Raw genomic sequence first — 14,963 nt, 5'->3', positions numbered from 1 at the left:
ATGGACAATTTGTTGCATAATGGCCCACCTCATGACAATGAAAGCATCGCACTTTCGATTTGTCAAACTTCTTCCCACCATGGGAAGAACTTGATTTGGGATGAGAATCCTTCTCCTTCCCTTTCTTTGCCTTACTCGCTAAGGCGCAATTTTATTCATCATCCTTGGATGAAGAACCATCTCTGGTGCTTCTTCTTATCTCCTCCTGCATTAGATCCGACCAAAGTCGTTCCCAATCTGGTAGTTTCTCTCTTCCATTTACCGAGTCTTGTATCTATGCAAGCTCTTAGGAAGACTGAGGAGAGCAAGACTCACCATGTCATCATTGGTTGTCGTGATCCCTACACTTCCAAGCTCATCCCTGCAGGTGGTGAGCTTGTTCAGATATGTAGAGATCGTGTCGCCCTTTTCACACTTGATTTTCCGAAGCTTGTCTTTCAATGCCAGCTTCCTCTGATCACTGTTGTTCTGATATAGATCTTTCAATGTTTTCCACATTGAAAATGGTGTCTCCTTCCCATGGAGACTCGAGACTATGTGGTCTCGAACTCCCTCCAGAAGGATTCTCCTCACTCTAGCCACACATTTCTTCCATTCCGCCAATTCTGTAGCATTAGCTGCTACTGGCTTGGGGACTTCTTAATCAATGAAGTCCTTAAAACCGTTGTCCTCTAATACTACTTCCATGCGATCCTTCCAAGCTATATAATTCGAGTTGCCATCAAGGGCATACTCGAGTCTCAAACTGTTGAATGCCATTGGTGAAATTTGAGATGTGATAAGAATTCGAATTCTATATTCAGGAACTTCAACCTTCGAACTTCTCCCTTCTTTGTATATTGTTCTTTGCTTTGATCACCTATGCTACGATACCATGTAGAAATTCTTACTATAGATCACTTGATAATGCAATGTAACTAAAGCAAAATACTTGATCTACTTCTACTATCAAACTTGCGGAAGCTTAATCGATTTGAGCAAGATCAAACAAAACACATATAACAGAGAAGAAGATTCAATCATACATGAAACACAGAAGAATACTCTGGGGAAAGCCTCAGCTAAAAAATCCCGATCTCTGTATTATCATACAAGTGGAAATATGTCCGATTACACAAAGATTTAGCTGACAAGCTATCCAGCTCTCAGTACAATCCCTCTGCTGCTCATAGATAGTCAAAGGCTTCTCACAAACCTTCTCCTCTACCCTCCAAGCCTCCTATTTCCTTGCGCAGTTTCTCCTAGGGTCCAATGATGCCACCTATGTGAATTCACCTCTCACACAACTCACCAAACTTAGAAGTAACTGCGCAATCCAAAAGGAGAGAATTCCTTCTACATGGATGAGTGTCTTATATAGGAAAAATCCTCCAACTGATAGTATATTGTCCCATCCTCTGATCTCAACTGGGTCTTTGAATGAACTGACATGCATGAGTTATTTATGAGAGAATATTAAGTTATCTGAAGTGCAGCAGTTACATGCATGCATGCATTAACTAATTAAACTCATAATCAGTTTCACAAACTGTTGGAACTAATCTAACTGGACTTAACTCAGTTAATTGAGCTAACTAATTACAGCTCAAAGTACAACTCATCCTGATCACTTTAATTAAGGGATAATTTCCTCGATCAAAGGGAAAATTGTTGCATGTCTTCACATAGGCTTCATGTTTGATTTGATCCAACTAATTAACTCAATATGAATTAATTAATTATTTTTCAAACAGTTGCCGAGATCAAAGTCGAATTTTAATTCTCAATTTTAGTTCAGGGACTAACTAAAATTGGAATCTATCCTAAAATGCTATTTATAGCAATGCTATTTTTAGCATTTCTATTTTATCATTCCTTGTTGCTATTTCCAACACTGGTACCTGAGATGCTATTTATAGCATTTCTATTTTTAGCATTTCTTGTTGCCATTTTCAACACTTCCATCTCAGCCAGAATTATAGTTGACTACAACTCTCTCCCTGAGGACTTGGCCGCCTCACCTTCCAAGAATATCATTCCTGAATCCATAGATCACTCAAAGCCCTGGGCATTCTTTGATGGCTCCACACAAGATACAGGATGTGGTGGCAGGGCTATACTACACATTTCGAAAAACCATTATTATCATATTCAAATGGGACTTGGGAATGGCACCAATAACTTTGCTAAACTCTCCACGACATACTACCTCATCAAATTTGCTATAGGAAAAGATTGTCATAATTTGCAAATCTTTGGTGATTCCAAAATTGTTTGTGACTGGATAAACAAAACCACAACCTATCACACATTCACATTGGGACATATTTTGGATTAAATTCATAGATGCATCACATATTTTGACAATTTTGTTTGTCATCACATCTACAGGGAACGAAACACCATCACTGACCAACTTTCCAAAGCGGCAACGATCAGGCCACGCAACATCTGGATGATATAGGAGCAGCGGGGAGATGAACATCTCCAGTACTACCATCGGTCCTATGTGGACCATGCAGAATAGGCTCAATAGGAGCCTGAACTATGAAAATCAAGTCTCTCTTATTTTGTTTATTTGAACTATGTATATATATAACAGTACATGTTTTTAGGAATACTCTCTATGTAGAATATGTTTTATTTTGATGTCAATTATGCAGTAGTATTTAAAAGGCTGTCTCCCTATGTGGAGAACATATTTTTGGATCTCAAAATTTTGAACTGGCACACAGCCACATCTTTTACATATGCACTCAGCATCTACAACATGTAATTTTCCTATTAATGAAAATTACGATTTTTCCAAGGGGAAAAAACACCATATCCAATAAAGGTACATTTCTTTGATTTTGCCTCAAGATTTATTCCATTTTCTTTATTAATGTGGACAAAGGATTCACAATCAAAAGTATTTAAAAATGAGTAGTTTACCTTTTTACTTGTCTATGCCTCCTATGGAATACCACCATCCAAGGATCTTGAAGGCCCTTTGTTTATTAGATAATCAATAGTATCTACAACATCTGCCCAAAATTGTAAAGGCAACCCTACATGCGATCTCATGCACCTTGCACGCTCCATGATTGTCTTGTTCATCCTTTCTGACACACCATTTTCTTGTGTTGTTCCTAGAACTATCTTCTCTTTGTGAATTATATGCTCTGAAAATTAGTTATCAAAATATTTGCTGTAATATTCTCCTCCATTGTCTAATCTAAGACACTTCAACTTATTTCCTATCTCATTCTTAACCAAGGCTTTCCATTTCTTGAAAGTATCAAATACATCAAATTTATTTCAATACAATAAATCCAGATTTTTTTTGTTGCATCATCAATAAAAGTAATATAATAACAAGAGCCACTGAGATATGATACTTGAGTAGGTCCCCATACATTTGTATGCACAATCTCTATTAATTTGCTCTTCTTATATTTCCCAACTCTAAGAAATCTAACACTTTTTTGTTTTCCATAAATAGAATTCTCACATAAGTCCAAATCAACATGCTTCAAACCTGGCAACAAATTTCTTGAGTGAATAATTTGCATCCCCTTCTCACTCATGTGCCTGAGCCTATGATGCCACAATGTTGTATCTTCTCTTGTGGAGGTTAAAGCATTAACATAATTAGTAATTCCATTGCATAAATACAATGTACCAACCTTTTCTCCTTTTACTATTATGAGGGATCCTCTAGTGACTTTCCAGGTTTTATTTGTAAAAGTAGTTACACAACCTTCACCTCCCAACTACACTGTTGAAATTAATTTTTTCTTCAGATCTGGAACATGCATTACCTCCTTCAAAATCCATTGTTTTCCATTGTATTTTTTTATGAAAACTTTACTCATTCCAATGTTTTTGCAGGTTACCATCACCCAAACGAACCTGTCCAAAATCTCCTTGAAAATAATCATGAAAATGTTTCCTATCAGGTGTGGCATGCAATGAGGCCCCTGAATCTACCACCCAGACATCAATAATATTTTATAATGAAAGAATCAAATCATCTTGCAACACATCACCTGTCACATTCGCTTTATGATTGTTTCCCTATTGTGTGTCTCCTTCTTTTCCCTTCTAAAACTTATGGTCTTTCTTCAGGTGTCCTTTCTTCCCACATTTCTAGCACATTATCCCTAACCTAGACTTTGATTTTCCTTTCCTTGACTTACTGTGATATCATGGGTTCTTTCCTCTTTCTATTTTTCTTCCCCTAGTCTCTGGAGTCAAAGCATTACCTGATGTCTCACCGGAGCATTTTCATCGCATTTCCTCACTAAGGATGGCACCTACAACGTCATCAGACTTTAAAGTACTAGATCTAGAGACAGAGTTACTAATAGTCATATATAAACCATTCCAACTTTCTGGCAATGAACACATAATTAACAGAGACTTAATTCCATCATAAAAATTTACTCCTACAGAACTTAACTGAATAGTAATCGTATTAAATTCATTTAAATGATCAACAATAGATCTACCTTCTGACATATTCATATTAAACAAACACTTCCTAAGAAATATTGTATTTGAGGCCAAGGGTTTTTCATATAGTTTGGAAAATGTCGTCATTAAACCCTCTGTTGTCATTTCCTTTGAAATATTAAAGGCTACCCAAGCTTCCAGGCACAACTGTATTGTTCCAAGTGATTTTCTGTCGATAATCTCCCATTCTGCATCTATCATACTCATTGGCTTCTTTGTTTTTCCGCTAAATGGTAGCTACATATCCTTTTGACACATATAATCTTCCATCTGCATTTTCCGCAACTGATAGTTTTGGCCATTAAACTTCTCAACCCTCAACCTACCGTCTTTTGCCATTGCTCCCACTCGAACCAAGAACCCTTCTTTCCTACGAGTTTCTCAACCAAATATATCTTTGACTCTGATACTAATTGTTGGAAAATTATATATTACAGAGAAATGGAACTCATAAAATATTGCAGAAACACAAACTCAGAAAACATATAAAACAAGAGAGACACAGATATATGTGGTTCACCTAATTTGATCTACATCCATGGAGAAACAACCAGTCCTTCATTTATATTATCCGCAAAATGAAGAGATACAACCTACAACAAATTCGTTGTAATTTCCTCTTCACTTTCACACAGTCTCCTCTCTCTTTCTTGCTCAGAATAATAATACACGACCACAATTAAATTCCCTCATATAAACTTAGGGTTTCCTTCTAGGGGAAAAAACCCTAAATTAAACATAACTTCTACCGTCAGATCATCCGCCTAATGAATGGCCTAGATTGACTACCAAATTACAATATTTTACAAGGAAATTTTACATCTATTTTTAGCTTCGGATGGTGATTAAACGGATGAGGTTTCCGCCCAGCTAGGAAATGAGGTCCAACATGGAGATACCTCTCAATAAAGAAGATAACCAGGTTCCACACCCAACAAAAATAATAAATTTCAATCTACAATGTTAAACTATAGAAAATTTGCAAAAAACATTGGCCAAACCCAAATTAATATGGGCAGCATATCAAATAAATTTCCACTACTTAGAATATCAAATAATGGTTGATTTGCTTGCATCATAATATCAAAAAATTAAAAAAGTTCCTCCCTCTATAAAAGCTTTGCCTTTTGGTGATGTTTCCAATTTTTCATACAATTAGATAAAAGAAATTGAGTTAAGAAAACTATGTAGAATATCAAATAAAGGTTGGTTTGCTAGCATCATGATATCAAACAAATCAAAAGTGCCTCCCTCTATAGAAACTTTGTCATTTGGTGATGTTTTCAATTTTTCATAGGAAAACAAAAAATATAGGTAAGGAAGAAAAAAAATATTGATATATTAAACTTCGAATTTATTTCAGTTATATATTTAGACTATCAGTAATTTTTTGTTAATTGTAGACATAAATATTCAAATGCCATAGATATAAATTGCATGAGAGCTAAGAATTGGATGAGAGTTTCCATATTGAATCATGTAGAAGTTGAATCCTTGTCTTTCTTTTCAATCTTCACCATCCAACTTTAAGCTCACACAGTAATACAAATTATCATTTAGAGAAATAAAAATTGTATCCTATTTTATATATTTATAATCGCATAAGAAAAATAAGTAATGTAAAAGAATAAAATAATAGTTTTCTTATATAGGAATTGGATGAGAGATTCTAGATTGAGCAGTGGCGATATGCTCAATCCTTGTCCTCCTTTTTAATATTCACCATTCAACCTTAAACGCTCACCATCCATCCAACCGCCAGCATGGTGGTTTAGGCTAACGGCCCACTTTTTGGGGTATTGTCTTGTTCGCCATTATAGTGGTTGAGTTTGTGTTGTTTCTTTGCTCCTCTTTTTGATAATGCCTCCCTGACAGAGAATGGAAAGTCAATGGGTGGGGGGGCAAGTGGTTCAGTTTCTCATCATCGACAACTATTTGAATGGAATTCAGTAGCATCTTATTTCGACTCAGTCCCTTTGGAGGTATGAAATGAAATTCAACATCTTGAGTCAAGATAGTTTGGTGATAAGCTTCACTTCTCTAATTTTGAAGTGGGTCTCATAGATCTTAAATGGATTGCTGATCCAAGGAAATTTAGGAAGAAAAGATTGCATTTCTTACACTCACCTGCAGTCCACCAACAATTGGATACACTCTTGCGCTTGGTCTTGCAATATAAGAATGTGGATAACTACAAAAAAATTTCAATTCAAGAAGATATGAAGAGAATGCCCAAGAATGTTCGTTTTTGCCTTGATGATATAGTTTCATGTATATGCAGAGAGGAGAAATATGTCATTTCATAACTGGAATCTGAGGAACTAACATGGCCTCTTGCTTTCATCAATACACAACTGACTACTAGTTCTCCTCCATCTGCTACATCTCCTCTTTCACTAGTGATCATATCATACTGAAGTGGATTTCTAGTGCCTGGTTTTGTCAATTTTAGTAAGCCTTCTCTTTCTAGAAAATGTTGTTACAATTTTATTGAAGTTCTATAGTAGTATATCTCTCTTCTCACTCAATGTTGTAGATGGAGGCAATATGGTTGATATGGTATGTGTTGTGCTTTATTCTATCACAAATAGCATATAGTCCAACTTTTGAGATTTCTAATGGCATTTATAAATAGCTTTGTTTGCAGGGAATTTCTCTCATGTTGGAGCAATCTTGTAATTATGTTATATCTTGTATAGGATAGCGTCCCTCATGTGTTTCTGGTGGCACAGTATCTTCATGGAACCCGAGCTGCCCTGGTCCTTCATTATCATCTCCTAGTTATAGGTTTTTTTGGCTCTACTCATACATCTTGAATTCTCATACTATCCATGTAAAATTGTATGTATTAATAGAATCTTTTTGTACTAGCTTAAAAAAATAAATAAAAAATCTCACACATAATTCAAACCACAATTTACAAAAATAAAAATTATATCCTATTTTATGTTTAATCGTTTTTCTTTTTTTAATCTTCACCATCCAACCTTAAACTCACACAAATATTAACTAGTACAACCACATTAATAAATGTGGTTGATAAACGACGATAAGCCCATATCAAGCACATATATCAATTCTCAATAATATTAAGAATTAATGTTATTAATATTATTAATATAAATATAAGAATTATATTAATAATAATTAATATTATATTATTACTATTAAAAACCCAATTTTATATTTTTACTTCATTTATTTTACTTGTAATCAATTTACAATATAATGCATTTTAGATTTTAAAAATAAAAATACATTTCAAAACATCAGCAATAATTTCTAAATTTATTAATCATGGAGGAACCTATCATAGAACTTACTAATATAAACAATATACTTCATAAGTAAAATATTTAATGTCATATTAAGTAAAATATTTCAATGTTAACTAATATGTAAATGAAAAGAAATAATTTTTCATGGTTAAAACATTTTTAAGCATTTCCAGTCATGTTATTATTTTATATTTGGGCTATATTTTTTTTTGTCAATCTTATCTTTGTGCTGCGAACATTTTTTTTTCAAATTTTGCATTTAAAAAAAAGTTACACAAAAAGAAATTATGTCACTCTAAACACTTCTTAGATTTGTGACTAAAATATATCAATATCGATCTTTAAAGAAAAAACTAATAAGATCAACTTGCCATTTGAAAATTTGTTATTGAATAATTGCTAATTAATTTTAGAGGACAATTTCATTCAATATACCTTACCTAATTCTACACTAATCCTACACTGAAAACCTAGGACAAACCAAATTCATAGCTGAGCTACTTTTATACATTTGTATTTGAAAAGTAAAGTAATATTAGTGGCATAAGCGGGTCAAATCTTGTACTTCTCATTTGTGTTGTGACACATCTTCCTCCGGAGAGTCAAGGTCTAGTAAGTCGACCTCGTGATCCAATATCAAATGCCCAAACTTCTTATAGAGGTTGTCCACGTTAAATTTGTCAATATAAGAAAAAATAGAGGAAGTACTACTGAGCAAGTACATCATGTTGGATATGGGGGGAGCAAAGAGAACTAGGGTTTGATACAGAAGACTCAGGAACAAGCTGGTAACCATGGAGGGGCAAGGAGGAGGGAGCTCCACTCCCTCCTACAGTAATGTGGTTTTGAACAGAAGCAGAGGAACGAATCGAAACAAACCTCAAAATTCTTTGGAGAATGAGACAAAAATTACTGACACCCAAAAGGAAAAAGGCAACAAATGCCATGAAAAGGAAGGGACCCACGAGGAGGTTCAACAGGAGGAGAAAGCTGAAAACAGTGGTCAGAGAACTGTGAACAGTAAAAAAATGGGGCCCTGCAAACCCAAGTCTAACATTAAACCTCGGGTAGTCCTAAACGATCCAACTTTGTAGGAGCACAGGGATCACATGACAACCTATGCGATCATATGCAAGTTTATGGGTATCTGGCCCACGGAGAAGGCACTATACACTTGGATAAAAAACACCTGGAAACCAAAAGGAGAACTAAATATCCATCTTGGATCTAAGGGTTTTTTTACTGTGGTATTCACGAACCTGGAGGATAAGGACAGAATTTTTGAAGGAGGACCATACTTCTTTGCGGCTGTTGGTCTCTACATGCAACCTTGGATGATGAACTTTGTTCCGGAGCACGAGACATTCACATCGGTCCTGGTATGGATAAGACTATACTCTTTACCTTTAGATTATTGGATGTCGGAATCTTTAAAAGCTATAGGCAATAAATTAGGGCATTTCATAAAGATATCAGAGGCAACTCTGCGAGGAAAATACACCTCCTTTGCTTGCATATGTGTAGAGATGGACTTATCAGGAGCACTTCCGGATGAGGTCATCCTAGAAGTTTATGATGAGGAATGGGTTCAGACAGTTGACTATGAACACATACCATTTAGATGCCGCAAGTGTCATGAACATGGACACCTCTTCAGGGATTGCCCACTTAATAAAAGGGAGGAAAACCAGAAAACCAACAAAGGAAAAGACCCTGAAGGTTTTACCAAAGTGGGAGGAAGGGGGAAAGGAGGAGGAAAGAGGACCCAAAAGAAACCCAGTGAAAGCAAATTACCAAGTCACAACGGTTTTGAAATTTTAGAAGAGGAAGAAGAAGGAACACAAAGAATACCAGAAAACCACCAAAGAGAGAAAGGAAAAGAGGCTAACATGGAAATCATATAGGAACAAGATGAACACAGAATGGATCCTCAAAAATCCATGGAATTAGACAGGGACCATGAGATGACCCCAAGTGAAAGCGGCACAGAGGACCAAGATCTACAGGAGATCCTTGAGTGGGAGAACCTTGAACTAGAAAATTTTCTAGAGCAAGGAAGCAACAAAGGAATCAACTCTCTACCACAGGAGGAACTTGATAGAGTACAACAGTTATTCCTAAACAGGTCTAATCAAAAGGCTATAGGAGTAAAAAGAAGCCATGACAACCAGGAGAACAAAGGATTTAAATCAATGGGATTAGTATCAGGAAAATCTACCAAAAACCCAGGAAAAAAAAGAGGAAGGAAGAGACAAAAAGAACTGTTGTTAGAATGCAGAAAATTCATGATTAACTCAGGCAAGATGAAAGATCTCTCCAGTTACTCCTTTAAAAACCCCACATTATGAAACTCACAACATGGAACATTAGAGGACTGGGGAACAAAAGAAAACAGAGAAATTTAAGTAACAGAATCAAGGAAGAAAAACCTGATATGGTGTTCATACAGGAAACAAAATGCTCAGTAGAGAAAATTAGAGAAAATCATAACAAATGGTTAAGTATGAGTATCTCGAAGTCAAAGCAACTAATGCAGCAGGGGGAATTCTCACTCTATGGAATCCACAGAAATTTGGTATTCTTGATGCGGAGGCATCCAGGCACCACCTCTCTCTGATTATTCAACCTGTGGGGGACAAGGAGTGCTACATGATTACCAATGTCTATGGTCCTCAACTTTTGGAAGAAAAAATCAGGCTCCTCACCTCTCTGGAGGAAATGAAAGAAAGGCACCCAGAATTACCCTAGATCCTGGGAGGAGATTTTAATATGATTAAATCTCTCAAGGAAAAAAAAGGGGGAACCAAAATACTGGGTAGAGACTCAGTAGCATTCCAGAACTTCCTCACTAATATGAGACTGGTAGACATGGATACTGGAAATGGCACGTTCACGTGGAATAACAAGAGAGGGGGTATAGCTCAAGTAGCCTCAAGACTTGACAGATTCATAGTCTCAGAGGAATTATTGCTCACAGGGAACAACTTGACAACTTGCATCCTCCCTTTTGGGGGATCAGACCACTGGCCCATACAACTGGAAGCTTCCATGATAGGAACCGCGAGAAACAGGCCCTTCCGGTTTGAGAATGTCTGGCTCACACACTCTGATTTCATCACAAACATTGAGAAGTGGTGGGCTGAAGAGTTACACACCCAAGGAACGAAAATGTTCATCCTTCATCTTAGACTCAAACACATCAAGAGAAAGCTCAAAGAATGGAACAAAAACGAGTTTGGCAACATCTTCAAAGCTAAAGAAGAAGTGGAAAAGAAATTATAGGAGATTAATCAAATTCTCATCTCAGAAGGATTCACAGAGGAAAGAAAAGAGCTAGCAGACTCACTTCAACAAGAATGGGATAAAAGATGTTATCAGGAGGAAATCTTCTGGAGAGAAAAATCTAGAGTGCAATGGATTAAGGAAGGGGAGAGGAACACTAAGTTCTTTCACAAGTCTACCATTGCACACAGGGCTAACAATAGGATAACGAAACTTATAGATCCCCAAGGAACATAGCAAAATACTCATGAAAAAATGGAAGATGTTCTGGTCCAACACTTTCAAAGTATTGCCAAGGAGAATATGGCAGACAGATCCCAATTCACTAAAATATTTACCCAACACATTCCAAAGCTGGTAACCAGGGAAGACAATCATAATCTCAATAGGCCAGTGTCAGAGGAGGAGGTCAATGAGGTCATCAAAGAAATGCATAATGGGAAAGCTCCAGGACCAGACGGTTTCAATGTAGACTTCTTCAAATCTTGTTGGAAGATAGTCGAACATGACATTCTGGAAGTAGTGGAGGAATCGAGAAACTCTAAATTAGGTTTGACAACGATTAATGAATCCTTCATTGCCTTAATCCCCAAACAAGAAAAAGCCACCACTCCTGACAGATTCCGACCCATAGCTTTATGCAATGTGGTGTACAAAATCATTTCCAAAGTCATTGCCAATAGACTCAAACCTCTTCTACCAACACTTGTGTCAGAAGAGCAGACTAGATATGTGGAAGGGAGGAAAATTCTCAATAATATCATTCAAGCTCATGAAGTGGTGCACTCCCTCAAAACCAATAAGCAAGCAGGCATGATTATACAGCTGGATATAGTGAAAGCTTATGATAAACTAAGTTGGTCTTATATCAGGGATGTTCTCAAAGCATATGGCTTTGACCACAATTGGATAAGGTGGGTCATGGCTCTTGTCACTACTGTTAGTTGCTCAATTCTCCTTAATGGCTCTCCATCCAAAACTTTCAAGCCTTCAAGAGGCCTCAAACAAGGTGATCCTCTTTCACCATTCCTCTTCATTCTCATGATGGAAGGATTGGGTAGAGCGATCACTGCTACCAGGGAGGAAGGAAGAATACAAGGACTGAGACTTACTTAGAATGGAGACACTTTGACCCATCAACAATTTGTGGACGACACTATGCTGCAAGGCATACCCATAGTCAAGGAAGCCAAAGCATTCAAACAAATTCTATATGAGTTTGCTTTGGCTGTTGGTACTGAAGTAAGCCTTGCAAAATCTAAGATCTTCTTTTTCAACATTGATATCTTTATTCAAAGGAATCTCTCTAGAATTATAGGCTTTCAAAGAGATTCACTGCCCTCCAAATATCTGGGAGTACCCCTCACAGACAAACCGCTAAGAAAGGACATCTGGGAGGCTGTAACAAATAAACTGAAGGACAAGGTTAGCAAGTGAACTAGCAGATCCTTGAATTTAGCAGGAAGGTTAGTCCTCACCAAGGCAGTACTACAAACCATCCCAATCTTCATGTTTTCAGCCCTTCCGACACCATCAGGTATCCTTAAGCAAATCAGAAATATCCAAAGAGACTTTCTTTGGGGAAAAGGAGAAGAGAAAAAGAAATGGGCTCTGGTAGCTTGGAACAATATTTTCAAACCCAAATCCCATGGTGGTTTAGGTCTACATGACCCAGTGATTCTAAACAGAGTCTTGGGAGCAAAACTATGGTGGAGATGGCTAAAGGAAATACAAAACCCCTAGGCGAAACTCTGGAAACAAAAATATGAAATGGATTGGCAAGAAAAGGACCAAATAAGAATGCCAGGTAACATAAAAGGTTCCCATATTTGGAACAAGGCCTGGGAGAACAGAGCTTTAGTACAAAAACATAGTTTATGGGAGATTAAAAATGGAAACCTTGCCTGGTTTTGGGAGGACAACTGGCAGTAGGAAGGTAACCTTAGCAGAGAGGAACTAGATAGTATTCAGATTGATACAATAAACAAAGGACTGAAAAAAGTGAGTGACTATTGGGAACAGTCAAGGGAGAATTGTAAATGGAGAATTTGGAAGCTACTAGAATACAATGAGGCAACCCTGCTGAAAACTCAAGCTAAAGCTCTGGAGATCATCCTGGAAAAGAGACAAATTTTGACCTCAACTTTGGATGACCTACTAAGATGGGGTAGAAATAATGAGGGTGTCTTCAACCTCAAGGAAGCCAAAAGAATAGCTATGGGACTTAACTTACCAAGCACTGACAAGACATGGAAAGATATATGGAACAACCCACACTGGAAGAAGATCAAACTAATCAGGTGGTTGGTCCAACATGGAAGTATTCTAACTTGGGAGAATCTCAGAAAGAGAGGGTTTGTTGGACCTTCAAGACGCCATTTATGTGGCCAGCAGGACAAAACCATGAATCATCTTCTCAACCTCTACTCCTACACCTAAACCTTATGGAAATGGGTAGCCGGTGTCTTCAAGTAGACAGGCTGGAACGAAAATTACATTATTGTTACGTTGAAAAACTGGAGAAGAGACTTCTCAGACAATGAGACAGTAAATACTGCATGGGCCCTGATTCTAGGTTTCTTGGTCTAGAATGTCTGGAAAGAACGCAACAACAAAATCTTCAAAGATAAGACTGGCCTAGCTCAAAATATCATAACAGTAAGAAGCTTAAGGAAATGGTCAACGACCTAGGGGGCATTCTCTAGAAAATCCCCTGGGCAACAGACAAGCCCGCATTCTGAAACTGTTGGGACTCCAGTCACATAACCCTCAGAGTCCTAATGGAACTGTGAAGCATACCTCATAAGGAAAATCTTTCTGGCAACCTCCTCCACATGGTTTTTTAAAATTCAACATAGATGGAGCCTCAAAAGGTAACCCTGGGGACGCTAGTTATGGTGGAGTTATAAGAGATGAGGAGGGCAACTTAAAAGTCATCTTCCACAGCCACCTGGGAAGGGCCACCAATAATATGGCGGAACTCATGGCTATGGAGCTATGCTTGGAGATTCTAATAGAGTACAACATTCACAATGCCATCATCGAGGCTGACTCTGAATTAATCATCAATTCGGTCAAACGGCTAGGCTCAGGCACTTCACCAGATAAAGTCTCGAGCCACTGGAGACTTCTACAGGTCTATCACAGAATACAAGCTCACCTCAGAATTCTAAGAACTCTAAGTTTCGTTCATGTAAGAAGAGAAGCCAACAGTGTAGCAGACTGGCTAGCCAATGAAGGGGTAAGATGCACACGAGACAACAGGTGTTGCAGGTGGGAGGAGGTACCAGACAACCAATTGCGTGAAGGTTGTTCATTTAGGGCCCTCACAGACATGGAGCAGTACCAGAACAGATAGGGCAACTGACTGTCTCCTCTCGTCAATGAAGGATAGGGGTATATCAGGAAGATACACAGAGTTTGGGAACTTGTGGGTCTCGAAGGAAAATAGGTAGCGGTAGAGCAAAGGCTATAGGCCAACGAGTAGGTTGGTGGGTTCGGGAGTTAGTCAGCGGGAGTCAAAACAGTTTCTAGTTTACCACCCTTATCGGGCGCCCTCAAAACCAAAAGTGGTTTCTACGAATCGCATGCGATGCCACTCAACTGTCAACACGTGGCTTTGGGAGGAGAGTGAATACCACCCTCATTGGGCGGGTATTCCTCGAGCTTTTGCTCCGCCCGATATGGCCATTGGTCGTTTGATCATGGGGGAGCAGATCGACAGCTATTGGCTATCGAGCAGGTTAGTGGGTTCGGGAGAAAGTCAGAGGGTGTCAAAACAGCTTTCAGTCTACCACCCATATCGAGCACCCTCAAAGCCAAAAGTGGTTTCTACGAAGTGCATGCGATGCCACTCAACAGTCTACACGTGGCTTGGGGAGGTGAGTGAATACCGCCCTCATCGGGCGGGTATTCCTCGGGCTTATA

The sequence above is a fragment of the Pinus tabuliformis genome, chromosome 8 (genome assembly GCF_031772625.1).
Source record: "Pinus tabuliformis cultivar Carrire ecotype Pingquan chromosome 8, CPIR1, whole genome shotgun sequence".
NCBI lineage: Eukaryota > Viridiplantae > Streptophyta > Pinopsida > Pinales > Pinaceae > Pinus > Pinus tabuliformis.
The sequence above is the reverse complement of the archived record's forward strand: the minus strand, read 5'-3'. Positions refer to the sequence as shown.